The sequence below is a fragment of the Myotis lucifugus genome, unplaced genomic scaffold (assembly GCF_000147115.1).
Source record: "Myotis lucifugus unplaced genomic scaffold, Myoluc2.0 scaffold_27, whole genome shotgun sequence".
NCBI classification, from domain to species: Eukaryota; Metazoa; Chordata; class Mammalia; order Chiroptera; family Vespertilionidae; genus Myotis; species Myotis lucifugus.
In genome coordinates, this window is record NW_005871075.1 from 7,771,419 (window position 1) to 7,786,202 (window position 14,784).

The window sequence follows — 14,784 nt, forward strand, 5'->3', positions numbered from 1 at the left end:
GCTGCGTTCAGGTTCATTCCTGGACTTCATGGTGTACCCACTGGAGTACTCACTATAAGAACATTTGGTGATTATGTTAATAGTATGCAAATCTCACTTAGAATATGAAGATAAGAGAAGTTAGGGAGAAAAAGAGGAGTCCTTTCCCAGTGTGCTCTCCTGGTATCTATAATAGTAAAAGCATAACTAGATCAGACGTCCTTCCAGATGTCCTTCCAGACGTCCTTCCAGACGAAGCTGCAGCAGCGGGAGCCGAGGCAGAGGCCCCAGGCCACGAGGCAGAGGCAGCTGCTGCAGCAGGGGGGCCCAGCCCCTTGCACAAATTTCGTGCATCGGGCCTCTAGTATGAATAATATCACTAAGGCTTCTTTCATTAATGTAACAATAATGAAGAGGTCTGTTTATGAATGATTGTAGCTATAAAGGCCTCCAGGATATTTAGATGCAATCTTGGAAAAAGTATATTCCATATAAGATACCTCATGCTAAGGTCTGAAATTACAGTTTTTCATCAGTTATATTTCCTAAAGTTAAGTGCTTTCTTAGTAATTTAAATGTGCTTGTCTATGATTCATCCTTTATCATAACCACAGAACGCCATCCTCGCAGTGGAAGGCGACTTTTTCTTCCTATTTCCCAATAAGCGATTGAGGGAGTCTTTTCTTTTTATCTTTAAAGGAATCTTTCCATGGATTTAAAAGCATTTGATACTTATCTTTTAGTCACTGAATAATAAGTGGAGAGGTTAATTTATGCCTGCATTGTCTCTGGCCACATGAGAAAAATGGCATAAAAACTCAGAGACGTAAGTTTTACAGAAAGAAAATGCTAATGTTGCAAGGGTTGCTCTAAGGAGGATTTGGCTTTGTGGATGTATAAATAGGACAAGATAAGGTTCTGGGCAGCCGCAGGTTCTGGGCATTGAGTAGTCATCTGTGTTCCTTTGGCACTAATTGCAACACACTGGGATGATTTTTTTTTCCTTAACCACCCAAAGTCACCAGGGACGCTTGGAGAAGGAACATGAGAGCTGGTGCTATAAAACCTACTTCCTTTATCTTGTTGGTCTTAATAAGATCCTAAAGGAGGGAAGATAATAGTGACAGCAGAAGAGAGTGCTAACTTTTACACTGAGACACCAAAGTCCACAGCAACATTTGCTTTAATTCTTTACGGACTCCCCTGTTCAAATAAAAGCAAAGTTGTGGTTCATGGAGAAAAGATTCCTTTCAGTCCTAAGCCTGGAACCGAGACCAATGAAAGCGTGGCATTGAACCTGTGCCTGTTAAATGGGTGACATGTGGCCACCGTGAACCTGTTTCCGGTGACTTCCTGCATAGCACTGGGGACTGGTTGGAGAGACCCGTGACCCACAACGGTCGTAGAGAGAAGGAGTGTGGCTTTATAAGAAATTCTCTTCTTTTACAGTAGAGATGTTTAGCAGGAAAAGGGAAACTGGTCACATTCAGGGGACGCTTTGGTTTCCAAAACACCAGGGGGAAATGATGCATTAGCTTAAACACGTTTCATCCTGAATGACGCTGCTATGTGCGAGTCATGCAGATGTGCTAGCCCCGTCCTGCCCATGGCAAGTGGCAAAAGAACGTAAAGATGCTAAAACCACGACCACCCAGAGACGTGGCCATATCATAGATGAAACTGAAATATACAGGAAAAACGACCGACGAAGGAGCCCCAGGAGCCCCAGGAATGGCTGAGCGCCTGGTGGCTTGGTCTGCAAAGGAGACGTGAGGAGTTTTGAAGGGAGAGAGACGCCCCTTCGTCCAGGACCCCCCGGAGCCAAGGTGCTGCTTCTGCACGTGGCGGGGCTGACGTCCGAAGGGTCCTCTTTAAATAACCAGTGGCCGCGGCAGCCTCTTGTTCACCTTCCTCGCTACACATGTGCCTTGATGGCTGTGGCAGCTGCAGCTCACAGCAAGTTCTCAGGCAGACGTGCAGGGGAGTTCTCGGCTCAGCTCTCAGGAGCCAGCTGTCCCCGGCGCTGATTTAGGACGCGCTCCTGTGGCCAGAAGGGTGGCGAGCACCCCCAGCTCTGCAGGGAGGTCCTGGACCCCCACCCCCTTCCTTTGCTCACTAAGTCACAGCTCGGAAAGCCAGGGTGCCCTCTCCGTCAGCATCAACTTTCTGCGTGTTTCCTCCAAGCCCCTGAGGCAGCCCCCGCAGCCAGGAGGCCCGTTGGGGGCCACAAATGTGATCCCGCCTGTCGCTTCGGCCTCAGCAGAAGAGCTCCATGACCATATTTATTGCTGTTGCTATTCTGGGGGCCGGATGACGTTTTCTCCCCTGGTGGCTGAGCACGGCCCCGTTCATCTTTCACCACCCCCTCCAAGTCTGCGAGGCTAACACCAGGGATACAAATAGAGTCTACCAGGAGGAGCGTTAAAGTGAGCAGTTCTTAAGTATTCTCAGATCGATCTGCTGTCGGCATGAAACGCTTTGCATTCTGCAGTCCTGTGTTTGAAACGAGCATCCCACTATTCACAAACATGGTGATGGGTGGTGACTTTGCGAAGGAGAGAAAACGTGGATAAAGGAGGGAAAACAGCCTGACTGATCATCACAGCTTGGAAATTTGGCAAATGTGGAGTTTTCCGCTGCCTGGTGTTGGGAGTGGCCAAAAGTCACGGGCCCGGGGAGATGTCTGACTTGCCTCTGTCCCTTACTAAGATACTCCTCTCTTGGGACATGAAAGGGACTCAGTGATCAGCCACAGAGAGTCCTACTAAGGACACAGTGATACAGGGCACGGGTGACAGCTCCTGGACAGGCACTGGATACAGACCTTCCAAATGAAGACTTTAGACACATAACTGCTGACACGTGCATTCGGGTCACACCACATGGGAGTGACTCTGGCTTTACCAACGACCCCTGTTCATTACCCATCCGTCACCATGGCTCCTAATCCCTCCATGTCTGCACCCACCTGGGTGAATGTTGCCCTCGGCAACACTTATGTCTGGAGCTTGGCCACAATGACGCTTCAGATCTCAAGCCCCCGACACAAATGCCATTTGCAATGTGCTCAGAGCAGACGTAGGGAGGCAGTGGGTCGCAGAAGCAGCAGGTGAGGCTCTGGAGCCAGCCGCCGGCTCTGAATCCCTGCGCAGCCATGGCCCAGCCTGGGGCCTCTGTGGTCCCCAGGTCCTCTCTAAACTTAGGATGATCACAGTGACCCCTCAGAGGGTGCTTGTGAGAATGACAGGAGAAAACTGTGCAAGCGCAGTTAGAACGATGAAAAGGCTGAGAACAGGAGCGCAAGGAACCTCGCCCCGCTCCATTGTGGCTCATCGCCGGCCTGTCTGTTCCTCTTCAAGTGACAAGGCACAGGCACTGTGCTTCCGGTTGGGATGTTGCTGGCTGCTGCTGGGAAATACCTTTTCAGTAACCAGGGTGGTATTTGATGTCAGCTGTCAGCTACCTGGCAGCTTGGCACGTTTTCACCTAAAAGTCCATAAACAACAAAACTACTTAAATAAAAGCCCTTAGGACAAGGCCCGGTTCTTAGAGTTAAGAGAGTGATGTCTATAAATATAGATCACGTACATGGCTCTTTTTGCCCCAACTGGTTTGTGTTTTTTGTCTTTCCTCCTCTTTTCAGTTGCATATTTCTGCATCCATTTCCACGGAGGGTGGAGAAACTCTTCATTTGGTTCCTTTCACGGTAACTGAGCCACCTTCCGTACATTAGAGATCTCTTTGGGGGCAGCATTCAGTCTGCCCCTCCCTCCTCTGCTGGTGGGTGGGATGGTGGGATGTGGGTCTAGTGGGCTTAGTGTGCGCCTGCCCTCAGGAGGGGGATATCTGGATGTAACAGCCTCTGGTCCTCACTGGCCTCCCTGGGTGTCTTGCCCAGCTAGGTTTTGGGGGCTTGACCTCTGGCCCTTCTGCATGTGCCAAAGGGTTCACATCTGAGGTCGCCTGTGGCTGGCCCTTCCGTCATGGTCAGGCATGGTCAGGCATGGTCAGGCATGGTCAGCGTGTGGCTATCCATCCGCCCCTCCCACCAATGCTGACTCGGTCGTGGCTCTCACTGATGCTCTGAAATTCAGCCATGTCGTCCATCCTGGCCTTGGTGATATCCACTAGAAGCCTTGCCTCTCGCCACACCACGCAACCCACGGGCTGCCCGCCAGCTCGTGATTCTCACCGATGTGAGGTCAGCAGAACCCATCTCGGGGTTTCCCCCAACCCCCGGCCCCAGAGCGAGGGAGACCCAGGAGGCCTGTCGTAGCTCAGGTCCCCCGGGAAACAGACGTTAAGATTTGTCTATAAAACATTTATTGGCAAACGTTCTTGGGAACAACACCTGGAAGGGAGTGAGGGGAGCGGGTGAAGTTAGAACTGCCGGGCAGTCGCGGAGCAGCTGATGGCACAGGGTGCTCTGGAGCTGGAAGGCTTGTCCAGTTGTTCGAGGCGAGCGAGGGGCGTGGACTTCGTATCCCTGCAGGGCACCAGCCCTTGGACGTGGGCCGCCCCGGCGTTCACCTGGCCTTGGGCGAGGAGGCCTCCTCCGGCTAAGGGCACGGCCTGGAGAAGGGCATCGGCAGCACGGCATCCGCTGCCAATACTCACAGCTGCTGCGGGCACGAGTGCCAGACCCAGAGGGGACAGGGCAGCGGGTCAGGGCCCACTGCATGGCTCTGTCTGCCTGCGTGCCCCGCACGTCCCTCTGTCCTGACATGGCTGTCCTGCGTTCCTTCTATTATCTGATGAGGCTGCTGCCATCTCTGTCCTCAGATGTCCGGGATGGAAATGGAATGTGTGACTCCCCTCCCCTCGGACCCTCCATATTCCTGGAAATATATCTGGGAATTGTTCTCCCCTGTCAGCCTCTCCCCGCTGCTTTGATATCCTAAAGCACATCTTTTCTCATCTGTGGTTCATGGGGCAAACCCTCTGTTCGATTCTCCAACTCATGGCTTTTGGGAACTTCACAAATCCTTGTATTCCTCCCAGCAGAGCCCGAGTCTTACACACATTCGCCTGGATCTCTTGTGTATCGTTTCCCCCCAAGTAAAAATGTGCTTTCAAGTTGGAAATTTCAAGTTTACTCCTCTGTCCCTCTCCGACCCTCTCCCTGAAGTAGTGGACCTCCTGGGTGGACAGGAAGGCATGTGACACTTTGGAACAGTAACACGTAACTTCGGTTGACATTTCGCATAAGTGCCGATCACCTCACTATTATAGACGGCATCATGTTCTGTCTGTCAGGAAACTCGAGTTTCTCCTCCCGGCTGCTCTGTGCACGTGGTAAATCATACAAACTGTGGGGCACTCTGGGCTTCGCAGAGCCCCGCTCACACTTCTCTGGGAGCTGCTCTTTCCGAGCCTGTGGGCCAGGCTCAGCGCTCCAGGGCCCCGGTGTTTTCTGCCCACACCCAGAGGGCTGGTTTGAGCCCTGACTTGGGAGGCCTGTGGTGCTGTAAGCCTTTCTCAGCCACATGGCCGGGTGGGCAGAGACCTCTCAGTGGCCTCTTTGTCATCTCGTCTGTCCTGAGTCCCAGAAGAGGAACCACAAGCACTTGTGACCACACCTTCGTTGGTCTCTGCTTACACTCAAATCTTAGTGATCCCTCTGGACCCTCCCAAACCTTCCATCCCAAGAATCCCTTTTTAGAATGTGAGAAGGAACGCTGTATCCTGTCCCCATGGCGCTACAGCTTCCCTTTTCTCCTCTAGGAAGAATCCACTCTCATGTATAGAGCTGTTGTCCAAACAGAAGTCCCCGCACCCATGGGGGTTTTCCCACATGTTCGAAGGAGTCTGGTAATTCTTTCCAGGGTTTTTCATCTCCATGGACAGTGACTTGGTTTCAGGGCTCTCTTGTGTTGATGTGTAAGCTGACTTGGCACTGACTCTTTCTACTTTGTTTCTGACTCATGAGGAGAGAGGCAGACCTATTATTTAGATGATGCATCTCCATCAAGCAATAGCCCAATGGTGGCAGCTCACTGTCCAAGGAGAGGCTTCCTAATCCATCCGCAGAGGAGTCCTCGAGGCACCGGCTGTGCTGAATCAGGGAAGCTGCGCCTCTGTGGACAGTGCCGTGACTTTAAAATGCAAGCAGAGGTTTCATTCCATCCAAACGTCATCAGTCACATTTAAAAAAAAATCAGGTCGTTAATTTCAGTATTACTTGTTTTCAATTTATGTTGGGTTTATGTTGTAAGTAAGCATAGGGAGGTATACCTTATTTTATAGTTTACATATTTAACTACAACTAAACGATGATTGTATATTCAAATTAAATCAAAATTAATTAAATAGCCATGGGAGAGAGGTCTGGATAAATTTTTGTTTTCCTTCAAAAACATTTCTCAAGTTTGAAAACCACGTTCTGTAGCAGGGGGCTCACATCTTGCTTCGGGGTGTGTGTGTCAGAATCGGTACGAGAGGCTGGCACTTAACAGCCTTTCATGTTTTCTTTCCAAAGCTACGCTTCTTCCTCTTTTCCCGTCTCTGCCCTACCCCAGTCATGGGGAGAGTGACGGAAGAGTCATTTCTTACTGAGCTCTTAGAGTAAGATCACATGCAGGCCTGGTCCCTGCCTCCCTCCCCACAAGCATCTCTCCCTGCTCAGTGAGCCTGAGCACACTGGCTTGTATTCATTCCTTGTGTGTGTGAAGCTCGTTTCTAGCTCAAAGTCGTTTCCTCATCTCCAGCTGATGTCCTCTTTACTTCCCCAAATATCTCCTCTCAGCCTTCAGAGCTCAGCTTAGAGGTCATTCTGTTACAGAGGCATCTGAGCAATATCTGTTGGAAGGATGGATGGATGGAGATGCCTTTCTTTTTTTATTGTTTAAAGTATTACAAATAGTAATACGTATGTCTCCTTTTTTTCCCCATTGACCTTCCCCCGGCCTCCCCTACCCCCCGGCACATGTCCTCACCCAATCCCCTCCAGTGTCTTGCATCCATTGGTTATGTTTATATGCATGCATACAAGTCCTTCGGTTGATCTCTTATCTCCCGCCCCCCCAACCCTCCCCGGCCTTCCCGCTGTAGTTTGACAGTCTGTTCGATGCTTCTCTGCCTCTGTATCTATCTTTTTGCTCATCAGTTTGTAATGGTCATAAATGAGTGAGGTCAAGACGTATGTTTCTTTCACTAACTGGCTTATTTCATTTAGCATAATGCTCTCCAGTTCCATCCCTGCTGCTGCAAATGGTAAGAATTCCTTCTTTTGAGATGACTTTCTTGACCTTGAAATATAAATGAAAATGTCCCTTGATATTATTTTATAGCAGTACTTTTGCTTATATAGCACAGAACATTTCAATGATATGTTGATTTAGTATATATCCTCCCCAACCCAGTGGGGGCAGGTGATTAATGACTGCATACCCGTTAGAGGCATTCTATTCAGAAGACATCCACTATATCTACACTGAGTAAATGAACACACAGAAACCCTGAAGGTTACTTCACATAGCTGTAAGGAGGAGTAAGACTTTTTCTAACATTTTAAAGTCTTTTAATTAATGGATTTCATTAACATGGAACAACCCCAAAGAATGACATATTTTGGGGAAAAGTCACATGTGGCCTTTGAGATGAAAGAGAGCCACCAACTGAAACAGTCCTTGTACTCAGTCTCAAAGACATAAATCAAATACAAAATATACACTATAATCAGTATGAAAGTGCACATAAAGGCTACAGACATTTTAGCAAAATTCAGCTTTTACTTGGACAGAGGAGCTCGTAAGATATATGTAGTCAGTAGTCAACAAACCATTTACTCAAAATTATAGATTTTTTTCACCTATCTGACATAATTATTATTTTTTGAAATATGGAAGGGGTGGTCCCAAGATCATTTGGACACATTCCCTTCCTGTGTGTTCAAACCTAAGCCCCTCCTGTTGTAACACTGCTCTAGGTCCCCAGGAATGATGGGCAGAGATGCCAGTCAATGCAGGGGGTAGGCCCGTGTGTCCGTTGCCACAGTGCCTGCCAGTCCAGGGCCATGGGAAGTTTGCCAGCAGGATCAGGCTACAGTTCTAAACTACCTGGAAGATGTAGGAGCTGGGGCTTGGGGCACCTTGCTGTGTGGTAAACCTAAGCTCTTCCCAGCTTAGCCAAGGTCCTGTGCCCTGGGAAAAAGGGACAGACCTCTCAAGACCAGAGATCCTGAAGACAGCACACTTCCCTGAGTCCACGCTCCAGAGACCTTGGGCAAGGAATGGAGACCATACATGTCCACCAGCTTGTCTAGAGTTATCAGATTTTGTTAAGGTGTATATTTCAAGGCCACCCCCTAATGGCTTGTTTTATTTTGTAAGTATCACTATCTATTGTACACTCATCCTTAGTAGGCATGCTCTTACATAGTACTTTTGAATGATGCTTTTTAAATGATGAGGATATCCTATATAATAAAACCCTAATATGCAAATCAACCAAACAGTGGAACAATCGGTCGCTATGATGGGCACTGGCGCTCAATGCAGGAGCGCCCCCTGGTGGTCAGTGCACTCCCACAGGGGGAACTCCACTCAGCCAGAAGCCGGGCTCATGGCTGGTGAGCACAGCGGTGGTGACGGGAGCCTCTAGTTCAGCGGTTCTCAACGTGTGGGTCGAGACCCTTTGGGGATCAAACAACCCTTTCACAGGGGTCGCCTAAATACACCCTGCATATCAGATATTTACATTATGATTCATAACAGTAGCAAAATTACAGTTATGAAGTAGCAACAAAAATAATTTTATGGTTGGGGGTCACCACAACATGAGGAACTGCGTTAAAGGGTCGAGGCATTAGGAAAGTTGAGAACCACTGATCTAGTTATTTATAATTATCAAAGAACTTTGAGAGAGAATTCATGCAAGAGAAATGAATTCATATTAGGATCACTAGTATGAGGCAACTTTGAATTTATTTTGTCAATTTGTGGACTCTAAGGTAGTCCACATAAGACCACTCAAAAGTCGTTATTAAAAACAAAACTCCTGAGCCCTGGCCAGGTGGTTCAGTTGGTTGGAATGTTGTCCATACAATAAAAGGATGCAGGTTTTATTCCTGGTCAGGGCACACACCTAGGTTTCAGGTTCCACCCCTGCTCAAGGTGCATGGGAGGCAACCCATTGATGTTTCTCTCTGCCCCTCCCTCTTTCTCTAAAATCAATAAAAACATATCCTTGGGCAAGGATTTGTTAAAAACCCACAAGATTCCTGAGCCTCAACTCAAACTCAGTGAGTAAGAATTCACCAAGGGAGTGACCTGGACAGGTGGATAGTTAGCCCATGTCCCCAGTGACTGTCACAGGGGAGTCTTAGAACTTGCCCTACAGAAAAGATTCTGCGCCAGAGAAACACCTTGGGATCGCTGGGGAGGCTGCTGGAACCTATGTGATGGAGCCTCACTCAGAGATGTTTTTAAGGGAGGGTGTAGCTAGACAAGCATCTTTAATTTTTAATATATTTTTATTTATTTCGGAGAGGGAGCCAGAGATAGAAACATAGATGACAGAGACACATTGATCGGCTGCCTCCCGTATGCCCCCTACTGGGGATTGAGTCTGCAACCTGGGCATGTGCCCTGACCAGGGACCTCTTGGTCCATGGGGCGAAGCTCAATCCACTGAGCCAAACCAGCAAGGTGGGACAAGCGTCTTTTGAAAACACTGAGGGATTCTTGCCTGCACGTTGATGAAGCCTCTGTCCTAGAGGAAACCTAATATGGATGTCAGGTGTGGAAATGAGGCATAACAGAGCCCAGGCTGCAGCGTTGAAGAGGAAATGTGGTGCACACCTCTTTTCAGAAATAGCAAAAACTTTTCAGGGTAGCAAACACGGCAGGACTGGCACACTGGTGTTCAGCGGGAGGTTGTGGAATGTCCACTCCGTCCCAGGCAGGCAGTCGCTGAAACCATCATTTGGTGAGTCCGAAATCACTCATGCCGTCTGGATTACCCAGACAGTCCTCGTCCAATCAGGACACACAGCATTCGAGTGTCTAAAATTCATGAGGTCCACTCACTGCTGTACCCATGTTACTGAATCCTATGCCAACTGGCAGCTCTATTTAATCACATGTAAAGTATTGATTTTTAAAATAATAACATCTAACCACTATGCTATACACCTGACACTAATATAATATTCAATTATCAACTGTAATTGAAAAAAAAAATTAAAAAGTACTTATCCTGCCCTAACCGGTTTGGCTCAGTGGATAGAGCTTCGGCCTGTGGACTGAAGGGTCCCAGGTTCGATTCGGTCAAGGGCATGTACCTTGGTTGCCAGCACATCCCCAGTAGGGGGTGTGCAGGAGGCAGCTGATCGATGTTTCTCTCTCACCAATGTTTCTAACTCTCTATCCCTCTCCCTTCCTCTCTGTAAAAAAACAATAAAATATATTTTTTAAAAGTACTTACCCACTAACTCAAATATTAGGAAGCACAAAGAGAAATACTTTAGGTACCCTAAAAGCTCCGAAATGCCTCTTCATATGCACAAATATTACTAGCATGCACTAATCATTAAGCCCAGAGACATCCCTCTTCCTCTCCATTCAGTGCAATTCAGGGTCTGAACCAGTGAGTTTCCAATGCATGTCTAACTGTATAATTCTCCCACAGTGTTTTCATTTGTGCTGTGAACTTAGTATGTAAATGGTACTAGCTGTGTGGGGCTGTTTGTACCAAATGATAACGATGAACGAGGTGCTGTATGAATAGAAAAATGAAAGAACACGCTAACATGCTAAAAATTGACATTTCAACTTAATTATTCATAAGCAGTACAATTTTAAGGCTGAAAATAAAAACAAATCAAAATGCTCTTTAGTGCACATCATCACCCTGCCTTATTTATTTATTTGTTTGTTTGTTTGTTTATTATTTGCATCTTTACAGGTTTTTACATACATTCACATACAGCATGCTACATATACTGGTCTGGATCTTGCTTTTTTTTTTCCCAGCTAATAGATCTTGGGGATTTTTTCGTATCAGTATATAGTTTCCTCTTTCGTTTTTGAGAATCATGAAATCTGAATTTCAATTTGGTTTTATGAAGTTCTGAAAAGACTGTCATCTCTCTGACCAAGTCCCGCCCGCAAAAGTATGTGTGAATGTGTGTACGCGTGTGCGTGTTTCGAAAAGATCACTGGTCGTCTCAGCTCAGGGTCTCCGAAAAGCAGATGCCGGGACAACATTGGATGTGCCAAAGAGTTACAGGGAGAACACATTCGAAAGATAAACGTCAGAAGAAGCAGGAGTGGTGGGGAGAGCCTCTTCAGGAGGCAGGTCTGAAACCTGCGAAAGGAAGCAGGAAGGAAGCGGGTGGGGTGGGGGAGTGGAGGAACCTCAGACCGCAGTGCACCCTGAACACGCTTCAGACAAGTCGATGGGGAGCGCAGAACACAGCAGCCTGTGGGAGGAGGCGTGGCCCAGCTCCCTCAGCCCACTGTGCCCAGCAGCTGGCTGGAGATGGTCTAGGAAGAGCGTGGCCTCAGCACAAACCCTGCCAGGACCAGAGACGCAGCAGCTCGAGCCTGTTCATCTCTCACTCTCCTCACAGCAGGTTCTCTTGAAGGAAGCTCTGAGCAGGGTGCAGCCATGGCCGACACAGTCTCCCCTTCCACTGCAGGCACTGCCTTGTCCACACGTAGGGGAGCAGTTCCCATCGACCTCTCTTCTTTCTTATTTTTTAAAATATATTGTTATTGACTTCAGAGAGGAAAGGAGAGGGAAGGAGAGATAGAAACATCAATGATGAGAGAGAATCACTGATTGGCTGCCTCCCACACACCCCCTATTGGGGATCGAGTCTGCAGCCCGAGGAATATGCCCCGATCAGGAATCGAACCCTGACCTCCTGTTTCATAGGTTGATGCTCAACTGCTGAACCACACTGGTCAGGCCATCAACCGGTCTTCTTGAGGGAAAGCTTAGAAAAGGACAGTTAATAAGACAACTAGGAGCCCCGTCTCTGCAGTTGGTCATGGGGCTGCAAATGCTTATCTTCTCCCTCTTCTGTGCATTCTGAATTCCCCTCGCTCTACGCTATAAGGGATCTGAGGAGAACCAGGAAGCATCCAATGGATCAGCTGGGTTCTGCACATCTTCCTTTCTGTCCCCACTGTCCTCTTCCTGCTCACCAGGGTCAACTCTTCCTGCCAGGATGGTGATTCCTCTTCTCATCTGCTGACCCCTGGGCTCAAGAAATCAATGGAACTGTCAGGCAGCAGCCAGAATTTGCAGTTCAACAGGACTCTCACTGTCCTCTTGCAAGAGTGAGGTCCACTGGGGACCCTGCAGAGTGCAGAGCTGCGGGGACAGAGAGGATAAAGACACTGAGGAAGTCATTGGGATGGGATGATAAGTGGGCAATCTCGCTTCCACCAGTCAGTTCCCAGGCCCATATGTTCTTCCTAACTTGGAATATCTTGCTACCTGGAAGTCTGATTTAGTGAATGCACTGCATCCTGAAGGCCACACTCGCTCTGTTTGCAGATTATTACCTGCAAACTGTGCCTTCGGGAGACCATTCATTTCCTCATTCTACAAGGCCAGCTCCTCATAGATAATAGAGGGATGTGGAGACGCAGGCTGTAATAAGACCCATGGCCAGGGCTCGCTTTGGCGCCTCCTTCACTGTGAAGTGGGTCCCCTGGTCGGACGCTTTGTTGTGTGGATTCTACACCTGTGGATCAGGCATGCCATAGCCCCTGGACAGCGGGGACTCAGACTGAGGCTCTGTGGGCAGAAAAGGTGAACCTATACCCAGACCAGGTGTCCAAGCCTAGAGAGGACACTGGCTATGCCAGGCTGGAAGGGGCCTTGGTGTCCTCAAGGAGCAGTTCCTATTGCTGGCAGGTGGGACAGAGGCAGCCGTCGCTTAATTGGCCTTGATAACTGGGAGCCCTTCCTGTTGGGCCATGCAGAACCTCCATCTCCGCCACCAAGGCCACAAGTTCATGTGGCCCTTGCTTTAGGGCTGGGCTGGCTGCTGAGGAAGGATGGCTGCCATCACCTGGCGGAGTCCTGTCATCTGCTTGGGTTTGCCTCTTCCATGGAAGCCATTGACATGCAGTGCAAAGCTCCACACATACTGCCCATCACTGAATATTCATCCACATGGCCCTAGCCTAGACCTCCACATCTCTAGTCTTCCAGTCCTGTCCCTTCCAGGCCCCTGACCAGATGGCCAGGCTGTTGACCATTGTCCAGAAGTGGACATATATTCCCACCTCAGGCCCCTCTCACACAAAAGAGATGACCAGGTTCACCACTCAGAGCTCTGGCCCCTGGAAGGGCTTCCCCCCCAGGTGGCTGTAATGCAGCCTCCTTTCATTTGCAGCTTCATCTGGGTCCTGAGCCTGTCCAGCTATAAACCGAATGCAGGCTTTTATCCCTCCTTCAGCTGGGTTTATGGGACCCTCATCTTCCCATAGTGAGAGCTGGGGAAAGGGTATTGGTGCGACCCGTTCTTGCAGCTTACTCATGCCTTCTGTCCTGCCCAGCTTGATCCTGGACCTACTGTGTCCGTCTCACAATAGACTGCTTCTACATCTATCTTTGCCTTGGCAGGTTGAAGGAGACCCAGCTCATGATGGGAAATTCTAGATGATTGTCACTTGGTGTCCTTTGGTCAAGCATTCCTTTTCTATCAAGGTCAAGTAACTTACCAGGAACTGCTTCTCAAAAGCTACAACATTCTCTTTTGCAAATGACATGGCCTTGCTTCAGATCCCCATAGACCTTCAGTGTGATTCTCCACTAGGGTTTGCCATAGTCTCCATATTGTATCTTTTCTCACCCCTGACAGCAGACACCAACACCAAAGAATCTGCCTGATCACAGGGCCCAAGAGGCAGGGCTGCTTACAACACAGCCCGGGTCTCCTGCAAAGGCCTTCCTGCTCTGAACCCTCTCAGAGCGGGCAGCCCATCTTCCATGTCACTCAGTGTAAGGGCTGGAATAGCTTCTATTAGTAAGTGTGGTATGTGTTGCTTCCAGAATCCAAGAGACCTACCAAGTGCCCTGATTCCTTTTTTGTGTTGGAGGCTGCAAGATGCACAATTTGCCTCTTATCTGTAGGAGATGTCCTGGGCGAGTGTGGCCTTGACGTGAACACAGCTGAGCTAAAGTCGCAGCAGCTGGAGGCTATCTGCCGAGTGCCCTCCTTCCTGCACCTGAGCAGACTGCCCCATGGGCTGTGCCTTCTTCTCAAGGAGATTTAAAAAGTGATTTTCATGCCCAGCCGGTGTGCTCAGTGGTTGAGTGTTGACTTATGAACCAGGAGGTCATAGTTCGATTCCAGTTCCAGGCACATGCCCGGGGTTATGGGCTCGATCCACAGTGTGAGGCATGCAGGAGGCAGCCGATCAATGAATCTCTCTCATCATTGATGTTTCTAGCTCTCTCTCTCTCTCTCTCCCTCTCCCTTCCCCTCTGAATCAATTTAAAATTTTATTTTTTATGTTTAAGTGCTTGCCATGTGAAAGTAATAGTGAAATGCAAGAGATGACAAAAAGGTGAGCGCATGTGTAAGGAAAGGAAAAAGAATTTAAGCTTTATCTGGAATGAAATGAGTGCAAAAGAACCCAACGAGGGCTTTGAGGTGTGTTGTTGAGGCGACACATGGGCTGAGACTGCACCCCTTGGCAAGGACAGAGCATCCCCATGTCACTCAGTTGGAAGAAAGCCTCTTCTATTACTGGCTATGGTTTCATGTCCCTTCCCAGAGCCCTGGGAACCATTCCTCCCCCTTTTTCGAACTGGCATTTCTTCTACTGCCTACAAATTGGT